A 20,134-nucleotide genomic window follows, 5' to 3' on the forward strand; every position below is an offset into this window, starting at 1 on the left:
GCGTGCGGGACTTTGATTCAAGGGGCCCCGGGTTCGATTCCCGGCCGGGTGGGGATTTTAACTTTAATCGGTCGTTTCCACTGGCTCGGGGACTGGGTATTTGTGTCGTCCATGAAATGTAATATGGGAAACGGAAAACATCTCCGGTCTCCAAGCCAGAGAAATTGATCAATGCCGCTTAAAATCGCCGACCCGGTCAGTAATCGAACTTTGGACCTCTTGTACCGAAGTACACCATGTTATTCAGACAGCCACGGAACGGAATTTAATGACTATACATCAGGGAGGAAAAACAGGACACATCTCATACGGAATGCATTTTAAATAAAGATACTTTTAAAAGTGCTCAACCGGGCGAGTTGGCCGTGCGCGTAGAGGCGCGCGGCTGTGAGCTTCCATCCGGGAGATAGTAGGTTCGAATCCCACTATCGGCAGCCCTGAAGATGGTTTTCCGTGGTTTCCCATTTTCACACCAGGCAAATGCTGGGGCTGTACCTTAATTAATGCCACGGCCGATTCCTTCCAACTCCTAGGCCTTTCCTATCCCATCGTCGCCATAAGACCTATCTGTGTCGGTGCGACGTAAAGCCGCTAGCAAAAAAATGTGCTCAAATACGATAAATTCACGAAAGAAAAGTTAATGGCGTGCAAAGTAGGCCAAACTCCTTTCTACAGCCAAATTCAAGTATTCCGCCGTCAGTTAAGACCACGAGTTTTCATGATCATCTGTCCGACCATCCATCCAAAATTCAACACAAATATTAATTTTATGTCTTATCAATAAGTTTTAACCTTCTGTTAAGTGTGTACTCTACAGGTACGTTATGATAGGACTGTTTAGCACATATTGTTTTTCAAGGTTGAAGTACACAATTCTCCTATCACTCAGCAAACACAAAGATAAATTATTCCATCATATTCTCACTTGTATTGCTATACAATGGAAATGTTTCTTAACTCGAGGATGTAGTAAGTGAGATATTTCCATCTACAGTAAGAGAAGATGGAGTACACAGACAAATGATGCTGAGATTATAATAACATTTCTCAATGTATCTGCCATAACATTACGGAGAGAAATCCAAGAAAACTATTCGAATGCAAATAATAAATTCTTTTCCTTGGACTTCGATTTCTCATTTGTTTTAAGGACTTGTTAAATGGTGTCATGTTTCACATGTGCCCTCAAATTTTTACCACACATTAAATATACTCATAGATATATGAACATTTTAATTTTACATTTGAAAAATAATTACAACAGAACTAACAGTATTGAAAATATAATTTCTAATACCTGACCACAGCAGGTCTGATCTTGGGAATAGGCAGAATATTAGTGATAATTAGGTTAACCTGTTCTATTCAGTACTTCACGAACCATCAGCAGTCATGTATGTCCTTTCATTGCATTTTCAACGTGGTTTGTCCGGTGTATTGAATAGCTGAAATTCCAGAAATCCCATATCGTAAGTCTTCATACTGTATGTAAAATTACAATTGTATGCAGTGATTTTCCGAACAATGGACTATCAACAGATGATAAAGTATGTTTATTATGTCTCACAGAAAACCGTGTCTACTTCTCAGCAATTTCTAGTGGAACGACACATTTCGAAAGAAAAACACAAGCCAACAATAAGGTAAATAGCAATTACAAAGAGACACTTCTATCAGGTTATTCAACTGAATATGAAGAGTGAAGTTGAACATCCCATGGCTCAAGGTGTTCCTGGAAAAATACGCAGTGTGGAGTAGACCAGACTAGTAAACATTAAGGAATAACTATGCACCATTGATCTATGAAGTTATATCATTCACTACACATCTGCATTTAGGGCAGTCGCCCAAGTGGCAGATTACCTACCTGTTGCTTACCTAGCATTTTCTTAAGTAATTTCAAACAAATTGGAAATTTATTGAACATATCCCTTGGTTAGTTATACCAAACCTTAACTCCCCTTCATATAAACGAACGTTTGCCCCAATTTATTCCCTTGAGTTCCAACTTTATCTTCATATTGTGATCTTTTCTACTTATAGATTTGCCACTCAAACTTATTCGTCTACTAATTTCATTCCACGCCATGTCTCCACTGACAACTCGGAACATACCATTTCGAGCAGCTTGTCTCCTTTCTTCCAAGTCTTCCCAGTCCAAACATTGCAATATTTTCGTAACCCTACTCTTTTGTCGGAAATCACCCAGAACAAATCGAGCTGAGTTTCATTGGATTTTTTTCCAGTTCATGAATCAAGTAATCCTGGCGAGGGTCCCATACACTGAAACCGTACTCTATTTGAGGTCTTACCTCAAACTTATATTCCCTCTCCTTTACATCCTTACCATAAACCCTAAGCACACTCACAACCAAAAACGTTTATTTTCAATCCCATTTATATGATTACCCCAATGAATATCGTTTCTCACATTAACACCTAAGTACTTACAATGGTTTCCATACGGAACTTTCACCCCAACAACGCAGTCATTAAAACTGAGGGGACTTTACCTATTTGTAAAACTCACAATCTGACTTTTAACCCCGTTTATCATAATAACATTGCCTGCTGTCCATCTCACAACATTATTGAAACATTTTACAGTTGCTCACAACCTTGTACCTTATTTATTACTACATACAGAAAAGCATCATCCGAAAAGCCCTTAGCTCTGATTCCACTTATTTACCCATGGATGTATGTATGTTCAGTCTTCAGCCATAAGGCTGGTTGGAACGTCAACGGCTCTGCCATCAGCGGTCATAGATGGCCTAGGCGTCACTGAAGAGGCGTACTAGGGAAATGAGGAGTGAGGTAGTTTCCCGTTGCTTTCCTCACCAAGCCAGAAGTTGCAATTATATATCAAACTGCCAAGCCCACTAAAATGCATGCACCGACCGACCCTATGAGCAAAATTTTCACACCATTCATAGCAAGGACTGGCTGCATAAGGAATGGCATTACTAGCATCGCTCATACCCTGGTCACCTCCATATTGTCAAAGCCAAGGATAAGACAGAGACATACCAGAAGACATAGTGCACTGTAAACACTAGGTCCTGCCGGCAAAGGCACTATATCATTTATATATATACGAAGGGCGTACTATATTGCTTTACGGTATACTTTTTCTTCCCAAATGAAGTACATTACACATCAGTTGTTACGTCCACCTTCTCAACATAATCTGCTTGTAACTGTATGCACTCTTGCCATGGATATGTCAATCTCTACAGACTTACCTGAAACCATTCTTGCGGAATGCTGCCTGCCTATGCCTTGACAGCTGCGTCCAGTTCCGCAAAACGGCGACCACGTAGAGGTTTCTTCATGTTCCCTAACAGGTGATAACCACTTGGTGCCAAGTCGGGAGAGTATGGTGGGTGTGGCAGCACCTTGAATTCAATTTGACTAATGACAGCGGTGGTCTCTCGGCTAGTGTAGGGCCGTGCATGAAGCCATGAAGTCGGCTGGATCTTCATCATAGCGTTGCAAAAGTTCTCTGCACACGACCACACGCCTCTGCTTTTCGTCTGGAGGCAAGCGTCTAGACACCAACATGGATGACACATTCCCCAACTGTAAGTGGCCGTTTACGATCCGCTGCAGGGTGCTTCGGCTATTTCCCGTGGCTGCCTCCATTTCCGTAAATTCGATGCATTTGTTTCCTCGGATGGCCTGTTCGATCCGGGCAATATTGGCAGGTGTTGACACTGTCACTTTCCTTCCAGAACTGGTTCCCTTGTCCACCGATGTGCGCTTTGTTTTTCAACCCTCCACCCAGTTGTAAAACGTTTTCTGTGACGGCGCATGTTCTCCACAGGCTGCCCCCAAGCACCGATGAATTTCTGCAGTAGTCACGCCTTCTTTCCATAGGAACCAAGTCATATAGCGCTGTCCCGGACGGTTGTTTTCCTTGCTGTCTCTCCTATGCTGACAATGTTATTATGAAATGGCTATAACCAGTCCATTCGTTGGCCTTGTGCATGTGCTTCTAGCAAACGGTGGAACAATATACTAGTTACACGTCACCACCTTCAAAAGTGAAATGTGAACCATACCCGAACGTACAAAAATAGTGTAAAACCATATAGTACGGCCCTCGTATAAAACATAAAGGTCCAATAATACTGCCTTGAGGGACTCCCCTCTTAATTATTACAGGGTCAGCTAAGCATCGCCTACTATAACTTTCCGAGAACTATTCTATAGAAATGTACCCACCCATTCAGTCACTTTAGTGTTTGGTCCAATTGCACTCATTTTTGCCGTTAGTCTCCCATGATCACCATATCAAATGCGTTAGACAGGTCAATCTCGATACAGTTCATTTGACTTCTTGAATCCAGGACATCTGCTATATCCCGGAATTCTACAAGCTGAGCTTCTGTGGCATAAGCTTCCCTAAACCCGAATTGCCTTCTATCGAACCAGTTATTATTTCGAATACATGTCCTATATAATCGTAAAGAATGCTGTCCCAAAGCTTACATGCAATTCATGTCAAGCTGACTGGCCCGTAATTTTCAGCTTTATGTCTATCACCCTTTCCTTTATACACAGAGGCTACTACAGCAACTCTCCATTCATTTGGTATAGCTCCTTCATGCGAACAATAATCAAAATAGTACTTAAGATTTGGTATTTTTTCCCATCCTATTGTCTTTAGTATATCCCGAGAAATCTTATCAATTCCAGTCGCTTTTCTAGTTTTCAACTTTTGTATCGTATTGTAAATGTCGTTGTTATCGTAAGTAAATTTTAATATTTCTTTTGTATTAGTCACCTCCTCTATCTGGACATTATCCTTGTAACCAACAATCTTTACAAACTGCTGACTGAGTACTTCTGCCATTTGAAAATCCTCACATACACACTCCCCTTGTTGATTAATGATTCCTGGAATGTCCTACTTGGAACGTGTTTCTGCCTTAAAGTACCTATACATAGACTTCCATTTTCACTAAAATTTGTATGACTGCCAATTATGCTTGCCATAATGTTATCCATAGCTGACTTATTTGGTAGATTCAATTACATAGTAAATTCCTTCAATTTCTCCTTACTTCCACAGCAATTTCTAAATGTATTTCTTTCCAATCTGCACCTCCTTCTTAGCCTCTTTACTTCTCTGCTATAACACAGTGGGTCTATACCATTCCTTACCACCTTTAAAGGTACAAATCTGTTTAAGCGTTCCTCAACAACTGCTTAAAACCCATCCCAGAGTCTGTTTAAATTTTTATGTACCGTTTTCCACCGATCATAGTTACATTTTTTAAACTCCCTCATGTCTGTTTTATCAGCCATGCGGTACTGCCTAATAGTCCTACTTTTAAGACCTTCCTTTCTATCACATTTATTCTTAACTATGAGGAAAAAAGCATCGTGATCACAATACCATCTATTCCTTCGGTTTCTCTATAGAGCTCATCTGGTTTTACCAGCACCACATCCAGAATATTCTTCCCTCCATTTGATTCCATCACGTTTTGAATCAGTTTTTCTTCTCATATTAACTTATTTGGCATTTTTTGATCGTGCTTTCTGTCGTTCGCATTACCTTCCCAATTGACATTTGGTAAATTGAGACCTCCCGCTACAATCTCATTCTTTTCTATATCGTTTTCCTACATACCTGATTATCTTATCAAATAATTCTTAATCAGCGTCAGCGCTACTCTTTCCCGATCTGTACACTCCAAAGACATGAAGTTGCCAATTATCTTTAGAAATAAGCCTTACACCTAGAATTTCATGCTTGTCGTTTTAAACTTTTTCGTAGCTTACAAATTCTTCTTTCACCAGAACGAATACTTTCCCTCCTACCATTCCTATCTTATCTCCACGATACACACTCTAGTTCCGTGAGAAAATTCCTACACCCATTATATCATTTCTCAGTCATGAACCAACTGCTGTTACAATATGTGGTATTGTACCAGGAAAAGATTACGGGGCCAGAGCATGGGAAGGATCTCAGGTAGTGTGCGGTTACTTATTGGAGCAGGTACAGAGAAGGATGTTTTCGCAGGGCGAATAATAGCTGGTGACTAAGTTTTTGTGACAATATTTATTGATATTTTCACGTAAATCACCCTGCGGTTGATTTATCAAGATTAAATTTTCTATCAATCTCTCCAGAATGCAAAAATGAAATATAGGCGCTGTTATATTCTGAGACATCCACTTGATGTAAAAAATGTATACCAAAATGAATACCAATTTTCCGAGATCTTAAACACACAAAAGTTCATCTAGGATGTCATATACAGGGTGTTAGGTGTATACCTGCAGATATTTCTTCTAGCAATAGAGAACGATGTGACGAACCACTATATATCAAACTTTTAGTAATTCTCGGAAGTTATTTTCGAGAGCAAAGAGATACGATGTTTTTAGAATAGGTAGTATGCCTTGTTCTTGTGAATGAATAGCTTCCCTTTGAGAACAGGCGAGTCACGCGCCATGCGTGCCAAACTGGTTTCTGTTTATGTTTACGTACAACAGCTGAACGCTACCACGAGATGTTACGTAACATCCTTGTCAAACTGGTTTTATGTTTAAGAGCAACTGAGCTACGATAACAGCTGAAGGTGGCTACTACAGTAGCGTATGCCTTGTTACGTTACATTCTCGCCAGACTGGTTTCGTAGTTGTCAGTATTCAGTTTCCGTCTTAGGGGCTTCAGACAACCCTGGTCATCGGTTTCGGACCCTGGATGTACCGAATTCTCAGTGTTAATACTGGTTCATTTGCTGTTATGTCCTTTAAGGAATTGGGATACGTGTGGTCATCAGCCCCGTGGTCTAGTGAGTATGGAAATGACCTGAAAACCTGAATCGGTGAGGGACCTGTACGAGCGTGTGATATAATTATTGGTTGGTATAGGCGCGCCGGGACGTGAAATACAGTAGATCCCCGTTGTGCATTGCGTAAAGGTACAAGAAAGATGGCAGGTCCTTACGCCAACGAAAGCAGTTATGGGATGCCCAAATGAGTAGGATCGGAATTGAATTATCGAAACACATCGAACGTTTAGTTTCAAAGGAATATTGGACATGTTATACAACTAAATAAATTAAACGTACCTACATTTCGTGCCTCCTTCCGGGCTGAGTTGCTCAGACGGTTGAGGTGCAGGCCTTTTGATTCCAACTTTACAGGTTCGGACCTGGTCCAGTCCGGTGGTATTTGAAGGTGCTCAAATACTGTAGGTCAGCCTCGTGTCGGCAGATTTTCTGGTACATAAAAATAACTCGTGCGGGACTAAATTCGGGCACCTCAGCGTCTCAGAAAACCGTAGAAGTAGTTAGTGGGACGTAAAGCACTTAACGTTATTATTATTATTATTATTATTATTATTATTATTATTATTATTATTAGGTCATTAAAAGCTGAAATACGTGGAAGAAAATAGTAAAATATGCGTGGTTTAAGAGGAAACAAGATGAAATGTATGTCACGTGAGTTAGCATCGTTCGCAGTAGTTACCTACAGATTACTATGCGTAAAACGAGAACCAGGTCAAGCTCGTGGGGATGAGTCAGCTGTAATCTCGTATTGTGTATAGACATCAAACATACACATCAATAAATATAAGAAATATAAACAAGGTTACACGTTAGAGACATGTAGCTATTAACCTGAACGCCAGGCCGACGGTCGCTTTCATGAGTACAGATGAGTTATCAAATTATACACAATCTACAGATGTCGAACTTATCTAAGAAGATTCCGCCACAACTATATTACATTTTACTATGATGGTGCTAATAACAAATCGCAGCAGCTATTGGCTTTACGTCGCACCTACACAGATAGGCCTTATGGCGACGATGGGACTGGGACGGGCTAGGACAGGGAAGGAAGCGGCCGTGGCCTTAATTAAGGTACAGCACCAGCATTTGCCTGATGTGAGAATGGGAAACCACGGAAAAACATCTTTTGGGCTGCCGAGAGTGGGGTTCGAACCCACTATCTCCCGAATAATGGATACTGGCCACACTGAAATGAAATGTCGTATGGCTTTTAGTGCCGGGAGTGTCCGAGGATAAGTTCGGCTCGCCAGATGCAGGTCTTTTGATTTGACTCCCGTAGGCGACCTGCGCGTCGTGATGAGGATGAAATGATGATGAAGATGGCACATACACCCAGTTCCCGTGCCAGGAAATTTAACCAATTAAGGTTAAATTTCCGACCCTCCCGGGAATCGAACACGGTACCCCTGTGACCAAAGGCCAGCACGCTAACCATTTAGCCATGGAGCCGGACTTAAGCGACTGCAGCTATCGAGCTCGGTAAATCGCAGCAGATTACGCTACAGCGTGTTGAGATGATGTCGGTAGAATACAGTATACCTGTTAAGACATAAGGCTGCAGTAGAAGAAGAGGAAGAAGAAGGTAACGAGAGCCACATAGTCAAGCAGCACACACCTGAACAAAGTGCACATTAGTGACACAGACATAAGAGTGGCGTGGTCGCGGGAACTACAGTCGCATTCGTAACACTCTGTTGTAGAAAAATAATGAACTAATATACAGTACGGGCTCCGTAATTCCAGGTGGACGGTAACAAGACTATCTCGAATAGAAAAGTACGGATTTACGAACGTACACGAAAACGCCTGTGAACAACATAATGTACCTATGTTAAACATTACAGTACAACAGTTTAAAAAACAAAAACATACAGATTGCATTAAAAGAAATGTTAAACTTTCTTTTGTAAATTAACAAAACACTCTAGGCAATCTTCTTAAGTTAAATGTTAACTTATAGTTCCTACTTCAGTGATGATGAATATAAAACGATTATTTTATTGAATATTTATACGTGACGAGGACGACGATGATGATGATGATGATTGCTGCCTTAATGTCATCGGCCCTTAAAACGCAAAGTGTCCTCTGTTTTAACTCGTAGGGAATAAGAAATATAATATAAATTGCTGGAAGCCTTTCCCGATAGATTCATGAAGGGCGACCCGTGTTCTGTTCTGCCACACGATACACTAGCAGCATATAATGGTATTCGTGGTATTCATACACTGGCATTATTCAAATACTACTACTGATGCTACTTCTACGAAGTAACTCGCGTACTAGTACGGACGATAATTCACATCTCTGACAGCTGTTATTCAGGTCAAGGTCAGACAGACCGGTTTCATGTAGGGGTGGGGAACCCGTCCAGCGACATCTCCGTCGCTAAGAACAGCAGATAACCGGCATGTAACAGGTCTAGTGCTTTTGTCGAACTGCTTACGTGGAATATTCTCCCACCGTGCGATTTCAATATCATGGTCTTTTGGGAGTCCAACTCGCCGTATGCAGAAACAACCCGTGTTGACGTGTACGTAAATAAAGTTTATTACGTCAACGAAAGAATGCATGGGATAGAATTTCAAAGTGAGTAGTATCGGAATTGAAATGTCAAAACACATCGAACGTTTTACTTCATAAAGTAAGGGACATGTTATAAACATAAATTAATTAAACGTACCTTCCTTTCGTGCTTCCAACCGAAGAGAACATGTTTAAATGTAAATGAGAACCTTCTAGCTCACTGCTGATTTTGCAGTGCCTATTCAACGTATCAAAATAAACGTTGCCAGGCTGAGTGACTCAGACGGTTCAAGCACTGGTTTCATGAACTTAGCAGGCTCTATCCTGGCTCAGTCCGCTGGTATTTGAAGGTGCTCAAATACGACCGCTTCTGATCGGTAGATTTACGGGCACGTTAAAGAATACCAGTGGGCAAAATTCCGACACCACGCGTCTCCATTGGCACGTGAAGATTTATTATTATTATTATTATTATTATTATTATTATTATTATTATTATTATTATTATTGGGCGAGTTGGCCGTGCGATTAGCTTGCATCCGTCGAAAAGCAACTAACAATATTATTATACAAACTGTGTTAGTCTATTATTACTGACTATTATGTAAATAAAAGTTAATCGCCCCACTCAAACTTCGTAGCTCGTAATCTGTCAGAAAACACTAAAGAAAATTGTGAACTTTTAACAGGTCCGAATTATTATTAATAATATAATTGCAGACATGTCTCAGAAATTACCGAAGCATGTACTTACAAATTGTTTTACGTCGCACCGACACAAATAGGTCTTACGGCGACAGTGGGAGAGAAAAGGGATACAAGTGGGAAGGAAGCGTTCGAAGTCTAATAAAGGTACATTTCCAGCATTTCCCTGATGTGAAAATGGGAAACTACGGAAAACCATCTTCCCGGGTACCGACAGTGGAGTTCGAACCCACTATCACCAGAATACAAGCTCACAACTGCGCGCCCCTAACCGCACGATCAACTTACTCTAAGCCCCAATGCCGGTCTGCGTAGCTCGGACGATAGAGCGCTGGTCTTCTGATCCCACCTTGGCAGGTTCGAAGGCGGCTCAGTTCGGTGGTATTTGAAGGTGCTGAAATACGCCAGTCTCGTGTCTGTGGATTTACTTGCATTTACAGAAGTACTGCTTTACAAAATTCTGGCACTTCAGCGTCTTCGAAAACCGTGAAAATTAGTTAGTGGAACGTAAAGATAGTAGTAGTAGTAGTAGTAGTAGTAGTAGTAGTAGTAGTAGTAGTAGTAGTAGTAGTAGGAACATTATTATTACGGACGTTTTAATTAAACGGGTCCGTTACATTACCTATCGGCACTTACTGTCCGGTAATTAGCCTTCTGTCCACCTCTGTGGTATAGTGGTTAGTGTGATTAGCTGCCAACCCCCGGAGGCCCGTGTTCCATTCCCAGCTCCACCACGAAATTTGAAAAGTGGTACGAGGGCTGGAACGGGGTCCACTAAGCCTCGGGAGGTCAAATGGGTAGAGATGGTTCGATTCCCACCTCAGCCATCCTGAAAGTGGTTTCCCGTGGTTTCGCACTTCTCCAGGCAAATGCCGGGATGGTACCTAACTTAAGGCCACGGCCGCTTCCTTCCCTCTTCCTTGTCTATCCCTTCCAATCTTCCCATTCCCCCGCAAGGCCTACACAAGACCCCTGTTCAGCATAGAAGGTGAGGCCGCCTGGGCGTGGTACTGGTCATTCACCCCAGTTGTATCCCCGACCCAATGTCTCACGCTCCAGGACACTGCCCTTCAGGCGGTAGAGGTGGGATCCCTCGCTGAGTCCGAGGGAAAACCAACCCTGGAAGGTAAACAGATTAGGAAAAAGAAAAATAAGCCTTATATTAGAAATGCCCGGCGGCAATTCCATAGTAGACCGAGCTCGATAGCTGCAGTTCCTTAACTGCGGCCAGTATCCAGTATTCGGGAGATAGCAGGTTCAAACCCCACTGTCAGCGGCCCTGAAGATGATTTTCCGTTTTTTCCCATTTTCACACCAGGCAAATGCTGGGGCTGTACCTTAATCAAGGCCACGGCCGCTTCCTTCCCACTCCTAGCCCTTTCCTGTCCCATCGTCGCCATAAGACCTATTTGTGTCGGTGCGACGTAAAGCATCTAGCAAAAGAAATCCACAGTAGCTATTGTTCCTTCGAGCAATGTTCACGCATGGTTGCAACTACGGTTTTTGAAATCTGTCTCATTAATAACAATATGACTGAATACTTACAGCCTTTTCTTTCAGTGTCCACCGTCCTTTCATTGACCTGAAAAGTTTATGAATAAGCATAGACAACTCGCATTGTCTATTGTCAGAAATTCATCGTAGACTGTCGCAATAACAGCACAGAAATTTTGCGCTCATTTTTCATTTACTTATTAACTATTTCCTTTCATTTTGTCAGGTTGGATCACTGAGTAATGCCATTGACGTCTTATAAATCACACACAACTACACAATACTTTATTCGCACGTATGTGCTGGTGCGTATCTTCGAGGTCACTGTAAGGATCCTGTGTACATTTCACACAGAGTACCCTAGACCGGTTTTCGAGTACAGCAAGTGGCCTGGCACGTGAGTCATCCTCGCCTACTTGCCAAGCCTTTAGGGGAAGTGCACAACAACATGTGTTGGCCTGCGATAAGAAACAGGTTCAACAAGCCCTAGACTCTGCTACTGTACTTCCACTACGCGTGGACAGAATGACGTAACCGGCATATCCTGCTACGGCCGTTCAAAACACATTAGGTCCTGAAATATTTGGCTCAGTTATGGGCAAACTAATAGGACAAGATAAAAAGTACATAGCATATATTGTGAGATGTCTTTTTCTTTGCCGACTAGCTTAATATCTGCACGTATACACCTAACACCCTGTACAGATTTAAATTCCAAAATAACACTTTGCACATAGAACTTCAGTTAAAAATTCTAGATTGCGTAGAAATTAAGTCCATCACTTGTGATGCAACGCTACAGTTTTTCTAAGATTTTTAAACATAAAATTAAACATACACGTCCATTAATAACCTGATAGTTCAAATAAATGTTTTCAATCACTTGCTGTAAACTCCTACAGTTCATCATTTTATAAGAAAAGAAAATAGTACACTTGTTTTATGGCAAGCCATATAGTTCATCTAAGTGAAATGACTTCAATTTACACAAATTTTAAAGAAAATCTATAGTTCAAATAAGATCTGAAGTCTTCTTGAATAACCTCCTACAATTATTAGGAACATTAGGATTAGATTCCGCACGAAGCACTTTTCTTTTGACGAATGTAGTACTATGAATGATCGAGTGCTTTGTTAAAATTCAATTAGTGTCTAAGTGGAATTACTCACTCAAAAAATATGTGAAAAACACTTATATCTCCTGTGATCTGCTTATGATGATTGATGAAGTTCTGCCCTGCGGCTTGGTGACTGGAACTTTCTGCAGCATGCAGCCAAGACTCGAAATCGACACCAGCAGCGTGACAAGTTCCATCCAATGAAGACACCACGTTATCATCCCTCGTCGAAACTACGATCGGTGCCTCGTCGAAACCACGCTCGAATAAACCGCGATTAATCCCACGCTGGAGATGACGTTATACGCAGTGTAATATCACGATACTTCGCCAAGATTTCCGATGTTCTTTTACAGAGAAATGTTGAGACACGAAAAGTTCAATTGGCACAATATAATGGGCTTTAGAAATCTTAATTATCATTACAGAATTGTATTATACACTTACAAAAGTCTTAATGCACAGTTTGTATTCTCATTTTGTTTTACGATGTTAAATACGTGATTCAGAATATCACAGTCTATGCTACAGTATGATCCATAAGTCAAGTTAATGTTGTAATGACCTACAGTCGTTTTAAGAAATGGAAAGTACAGCCTTTCACTCACAGTTTATAAAACATGAATTGAACACTGTCACAGTTTATAACAGTCACTGATTATGTTTTAAATTCACTCGTAGAGTAACCATCACACTCCATGAAACACTTGAGAAAATGCAATTAATATCGCTCCTGGAACAGTCTCTTGAGTATTAATGTTCATAGATTAAGAGGTCTTTATGACTGAATTTGCATCACATGAGTTCGTATGACCTGATATTGCCATAAAACATCCTTAACATTTAGTTAGTTTCGCATGGTAATAATCAAAAGTTCGCGAAAATACGTTAAAAATGGTCACATTTAGTCCTGTCAGTTATTGAATATTCTAGTCGAATGGTATTTCACACAGTTCTCAATCGTAATAGTATACGAGAAATGCGTCTCAGAATTAATTAAATTGTCATAAATTGAAAGTTCAGTTTATCACGCACAATGTCCTAGTATGCTGTCACTGTCAATGACAAAGTTCAAGATTATGAGAGATTGACAAAGTCCACAATACCGTCAACTGGTAAATTAAATACTTGAATTCTCAATTATACTTCAATGCACAGTCTCTATCGTAAATCCACTTGGTTAAGACACTCGTAAATCTTATACAATGAAGATTCAGTCTGAGAAAATTCTATAACATTTCACACGTCACGACGCGGTTAAAACTTCACTTGTGACGACCTCGCACAAATTCAAAGTTCTAGAGTGTAACTTTCATATCTCTCGCGAAGCGCGATGGAGCATAGTGACGTCTAGTAATGAGTCGTAGAGTTTAAGATACACTGTGACACACACTGATTATACCCTCGGGTCGTCGACCTATTTATATCCGGCTGGAAGCAGCTCTCTGAGTCGAGCGACAGAGGGGTGGATATACTTCCCAAACTTCAATTCGTTATATCTTTGAAACCACTAGGCGGATTAATCTCAGATTCGCAACGTTTGAAATTTTAAAATGTAAGGTACAATTTGGTTTTAGTCTCATATTTATTGGTCAAGTCGTTGAGAAGTATAAACATTGTTTCTAAACGTTTTTGCTGGGAGGTGAGATGCATGCGGTGCTGACGTCACTCGACCTTGCCCCACTCATGCTGTCTTCCTTACGCAGAGCAGTACGGACGAGAACGTTCTCTCGTACAGCTGTTCGTACATCGTAACTTAGCCGTTCTCTCATGAATAAAGATTTTACAATACATATGTGCCGGGGCCTATGCCTTCCTGGTACAGTATGGTATATCTCTATTAATTAATTATGTTCCTTTCTTTACAATTTTTCTAAAGTTCAACACTAAAATTTTAATGTTATGCCTACTTGACTTCCAGATCCCTGTACCTTTGTCACCGCCTCCGAATCCACACAGTTTCCCTGAATGTACCTCCCTATAACACTTTTAAACAAATGTCTTAACTTCTATGTAACACTGCGGTTTAAGTGAAGGCCATCTGAGCGCAGATCCTATCTCCTACCCACCCATTAGGATCTAGAAATCTCACTCCCAGTTTACCACATATCCACTTCATAATCTTATTTAAATTTCCAATGCTGAAACAGAGGATGTGGCTGTGCTGTTTGGGCCATGTAGTTATCAGCTTGCATTCGGGAGGTAGTGGGTTCGAATCCCACTGTCGGCAGCCCTGAAGATGGTTTGCCGTTGTTCTCCATTTTCCTACCAGGCAAGTAATGGGGCAGTACTTTAATTATGACACCGGTCACTTTCTTACCACTCCAATCCCTTTCCTATCCCATCGTCTCCAGAACATCAGAAGAAAGCAGATTGTAAACAAAATGCAAAAAAAATCGCAGGGAGTAGTTAGGAAATCTATTTCATTATTTTATGGATTTTTACGTCCCACTCACTACTTTTACAGTTTTGGGAGACGCAGAAATTCCTGTGCCAGTAAATCCACCGACACGAGGTTGCCATATTCAAGCCTCTTCAACTTGCACCGGCCTGAGCCAGGACCGAACCTGCCAGTTGGGCTCAGAAGGCCGAACTACTGAGCCCGGCTATTGTGTTTTTATTAACATGCGTTAATAGAGGATTTTCAATACTCTTTTCTATCACAAAATTCCTGAAAGTATAGGAAAACAGGGCAATTCACTCTTTCACTCTTCTTGAAAGCAAGAGTATGAACAATCATTAAATCAACAAGCACATTTACGTAGTTTTTAGGAGATTTCAGATGTTAACTTTTGGCAGCATAGGATCTTCTGTGATCTTGTGTCTATAACCCATTCAGTTCTTAATAAAAGTGTGACCTTTTTGCTTCATCCTCGAAAATGGATACATCTGAACATTTCCGAAAGATTTAAGTGAATTTTCTAACAAAATTATGAAACATGAGGTCAACGAATAGATGATGCTTTGCGTATTTCTTGAGCAACAGTAAACAGTGAAACTCAAACATCAGTGTTACTTTCTTGTACTACGCCCAATATTTTGACAATAATATAAACTTTTAAAGATGACAGGGAATGGTCGCAATAATAATTTCTAGCAGAAGAAGATTTCTTTCCAAAAATGAGTCCAACGCGACTACCATTACGCCTTTCATTAGCCAGAAGTAAATGTCAAAGATACCGTTGGGTGTTATTGTAGCTTGGTATTACGGACATTACTATCTGTACTAACATCAACTGAAACATGGTTACTATTACCGAGCTAAAATTCAGTGTTAATTGTTTTAGCTGGTTGAAAGATGTTTTCGGGTGGTTTTACAGTATATTAGGCAACATAGCATCACATTAGTGATATACCAAGAGGGACGGGATTGTCCCTTTACTAACAGATGATGACTTCCTTATAGATAAAAGGCCAATGGCGTGAAATGGACAGCAGGCAATGGTATGTTGATAAACGGGGTTAAAAGTCAGGTTGTGAGTTTCACAAATAGAAAAAGTCCTCTCAGTCTTAATTACTGCGTTGATGGGGTGAATGTTCCTTTCGGGGATCATTGTAAGTATCTGGGTGTTAATATAATGGAAAGATCTTCATTGGGGTAAACACATAAGTGTAAATAATTGTAAATAAAGGGTACAGATCTCTGCACATTGTTATGAGACTGTTTCGGGTTGTAGTAAGTAGTAAGGATGTAAAGGAGTGGGCGTATACTGTAGATATCTGGTAAGACCCCAACTAAGGTATGGTTCCAGTGTATGGTACCCTCACCAGGATTACATGATTCAAGAACTGGAAAAAACTCCAAAGAAAAGCAGCTCGATTTATTCTGGGTGATTTCCGACAAAAGAGTAGCGTTAGAAAAATGTTGCTAAGACTGGGCTGGGAAGAACTGGGAGAAAGAAGGCGAGCTGCGCGACTAAGTGGTATGTTCCGAGCCGTCAGCGGAGAGATGGCGTTGAATGACATTAGTAGACGAATAAGTTTGAGTGGCGTCTTTAAAAGTAGGGAAAATCACAATATGAAGATAAAGTTGGAATTAAAGAGGACAAACTGGGGCAAATATTCATTTACAGGAAGGGGAGTTAGGGATTGGAATAACTTACCAAGGGAGATGTTCAATAAATTTCTAATTTCTTTGAAAAATTTAAGAAAAGGCTAGGAAAACAACAGATAGGGAATCTGCCATCTGGGCGACTGCCCTAAATGCAGATCAGTATTGATTGATTGATGAGCTCCGAAACATGCTGAAACTCATCAGTGAATCAGCAAGTGAGTTTATTCAATCCCCGGTGAAGGCTGAAGAACCATTCTCTGTTCGGTGTCACGGTGACTTCTACAGGATCAACATTCTGTTCAAGTACAATGACGATGGGAAGCCTCGCAGTGTGAAACTAGTCGATTTCAATACAATATGGTACTCTTCTCCTGCTATCAACATATCTTTGTTGCTGTTTCTAAACACAAACACCGAGTTCCGTGCGGAAAACCTGAGGATGGACTATTCAATACTCACCACCAGGCATCGCTGGACACGATGGATGCCTTCCTGGGCTGCACAACTCAGGATCTGCTATTTGAGATGTCTCTAGATAAGTTTAAATCTTGCCATTGATGATTTCACGGCCCGTACTTACAACATGATACTGCATAGGCTTTTGGGCTTATGCCGTGTCAAGAAAATAAGGCGAAATTCTTGGCGTTTCGCGGAGAACCATGTTCTGCGTCATCAGAAGAAAATCTCGACTGTCCACGAGAAAGGCTTCTTAGAGCACAGTTCTCTGAGAAACGTAAAGAATTTCACCTTATTTTCTTGACACGGCATAAGCCCTAAAGCCTATGCAGTATCATGTCTGTAAGTTTAAATATGATTACGCGCGTCATGCAATGTATTGATTCGTAATTTCATCATCCCTCAGCAGAGTTTTGTTTGCCACCGAAGAAGAAGCCGAGAGGGTAACTAGTACGAGCGACGGTGGAAGGTGTACAGAAGATGATCTAGAGCACATAATTCACATAGGAGTTAAATTCATTGAAAGGAGGATATGCGATATGTTCAGGGACGTTCTTTAAAGGGATATTTTAAGTAGCACAGTACAATATTTTATTACTTGGATACGGATATTCGGAAATTAGTAAACTGAGTAACATTGTGATCCGATGCAGCTCTGAGTAATGCTTGAGGAACATTAGTTTATCTTATGATCAACAATTTAGCTATTTTAAGGCTAACTTGTTAATTATAAATAACCACAAGTCCCTTCATTTCATTGTCTCTCTTGTCTTATTTCTAATAATAATAATAATAATAATAATAATAATAATAATAATAATAATCTCCGGGTTTGCGTCCCTTCATCTGCTGCCGATCTTGGTAGAATCCGGTGCGGTGGAAATTTTTCCTGGAAACGGGATTGTTTAACGTGATAGTAATAACAATTTTATCTTTAAACAATAACTGCTCCAGCTTGGTTTAAAGTAGGATTTCATCGGCCTTGTTCGATACACAATGTTAAGAAACTTTAAAATGAATACATAAGTATCTAACGTGTAGACATGTTTTGACACATTGGGCCATCATCAGTACATACAATTCTTTTGGAACATTAAACTATGAAAATATAAAAACACTTGTTCGAGAAAGTCTACTTAGAATATTATATTGTCCATTGCGATCTTCTTTTAATAGAGTTTTTGAGTATCCCTTATTATGATATGTAAACATCGCTAAAATTTTCTTTCGTTTATGTTGTTGACGAAATTAAACACAAAAGTAAGTAGTGGAAGTTTGTTGGACCTTATATGAATAATAGTCTTACTCTTTTACTTTATTTGAATGTGGACCAGGTTGGTTTGTAGTTTTCTATCTTCTACGAGTTCCGGGAGATGGAACCTCCGATGGTGCGGTGAGTGTGACTAAAACCACGACGCCACTTTCTCGGTTGTTAAACATCTCTCATACGATTTGAGGTTGGGGAGGATCAGTTAACTTCAAAAATTGAAAGCAAAATTGAAAGTATGACGCATTTTAAGAATAATTATCTAAGTAATATTTAATCACTACGACAACAGTTACTTATGATTTATGAGAGTTAGGAGCTCTTATTCCAATATTTCATCCGATTTATTAACAATTCTCTCACTATCACAGACTCCACGAAGTACGAATTAAGAGATAGAATTATGACGGAGTAAGCTCCAAGTTCCTAATATCAGTCAACATTGACAAACCAATAAGTCAGAATTAGAGTAAACTATTTGATGTAAATTGTTCTTCATCTTTGCTTCTGTTGAAGGCGAGAATTGACGGAATTACGTTTGACACATTAGGCAATCTGTTCTAATTAACCACGGAGGACTGAGTATCTGACTGAAAAAGCATAGATTTATTCGTAGAATATCCTATCGTGCCGATCATTAAGGACTATTCTACAAGAATTAAGAGTCTGATATTTGTTCTATATTTCTGAAATGGAGTAAGTCAATATTTCCAGGCAAGTAAGGCTATTAATTTCGTTGTTTTACCCTCAGGATAATAATCAATCCTGTTATCATTATTGGCAAGCGATTCAGATAGGTGAAGGAAAAGAGTCTGATTTAGTACGAACGATGAAGTAGGGAGGATGAAGGTATCGGCAAATGAAATACAAATTCAGAATAATGAAGTGAGTAAAATTGAAGACCGAGGGGAGTTGAATCAACGTCATCAGCATTTCCGTTATCACCACCATCATTCCCTAAATTCGAAGGTTTGAGGTAACCACAGTGTTCTGTTTCCAGCAACCCTCTTTACTTCTACACAGGAAACGCATAGTACGCCACTGATCATGTTTCTCAGGTACGACGACCAGGTTGTCCTCTCGATTTCTCCCCGAGGATCGTACCTTCAAGTATGTTATGTAAGATGTTGTCGTACCTGAGGCGATGTTCATTTAGCCTTGCATTCCTCGTTTCTATTTTAATTAACATACTGACATTCGTTGATAAGATAACTTCCAAATAGTTTTCACTAATTACTATATTTTCTGAATTATATTACGAAATTGGGATCGAACTGTGATTACATTGCATATCAAGAAGTAAGAAGTGTTTACAAAATGACCAAGATGTAACTCCTGAACTCTATTTCGTACGTTACGCTTCAATTTCTTGTCCTTGTTATGTGTGTTTTACTTGTTAGTTCTAAAAAGTGTATGTTGCCACTTAAATAGCTGAAAGAGGGTACTCGAATGGGAGTGCAGCATTACATGAATCGCGTCTACAAAAAGAAACACTTGTGTGGGTTCCTAATGTGTCAACTGAATTTAATAAAATTTCAGAAATGATCATATTTTGATGTACAGGCATGACACTATACTGATTAAAGGAATTAGAGCAATCTGTGTTTTACACTATCCATTCCTTCGACATGATTACTGAGTGATAGTTGGAAATTACATGCAGAGGTAAGGACATTAAATGACATGATGT

This window comes from Anabrus simplex, chromosome 1 (genome assembly GCF_040414725.1).
Source record: "Anabrus simplex isolate iqAnaSimp1 chromosome 1, ASM4041472v1, whole genome shotgun sequence".
Taxonomy (NCBI): Eukaryota; Metazoa; Arthropoda; class Insecta; order Orthoptera; family Tettigoniidae; genus Anabrus; species Anabrus simplex.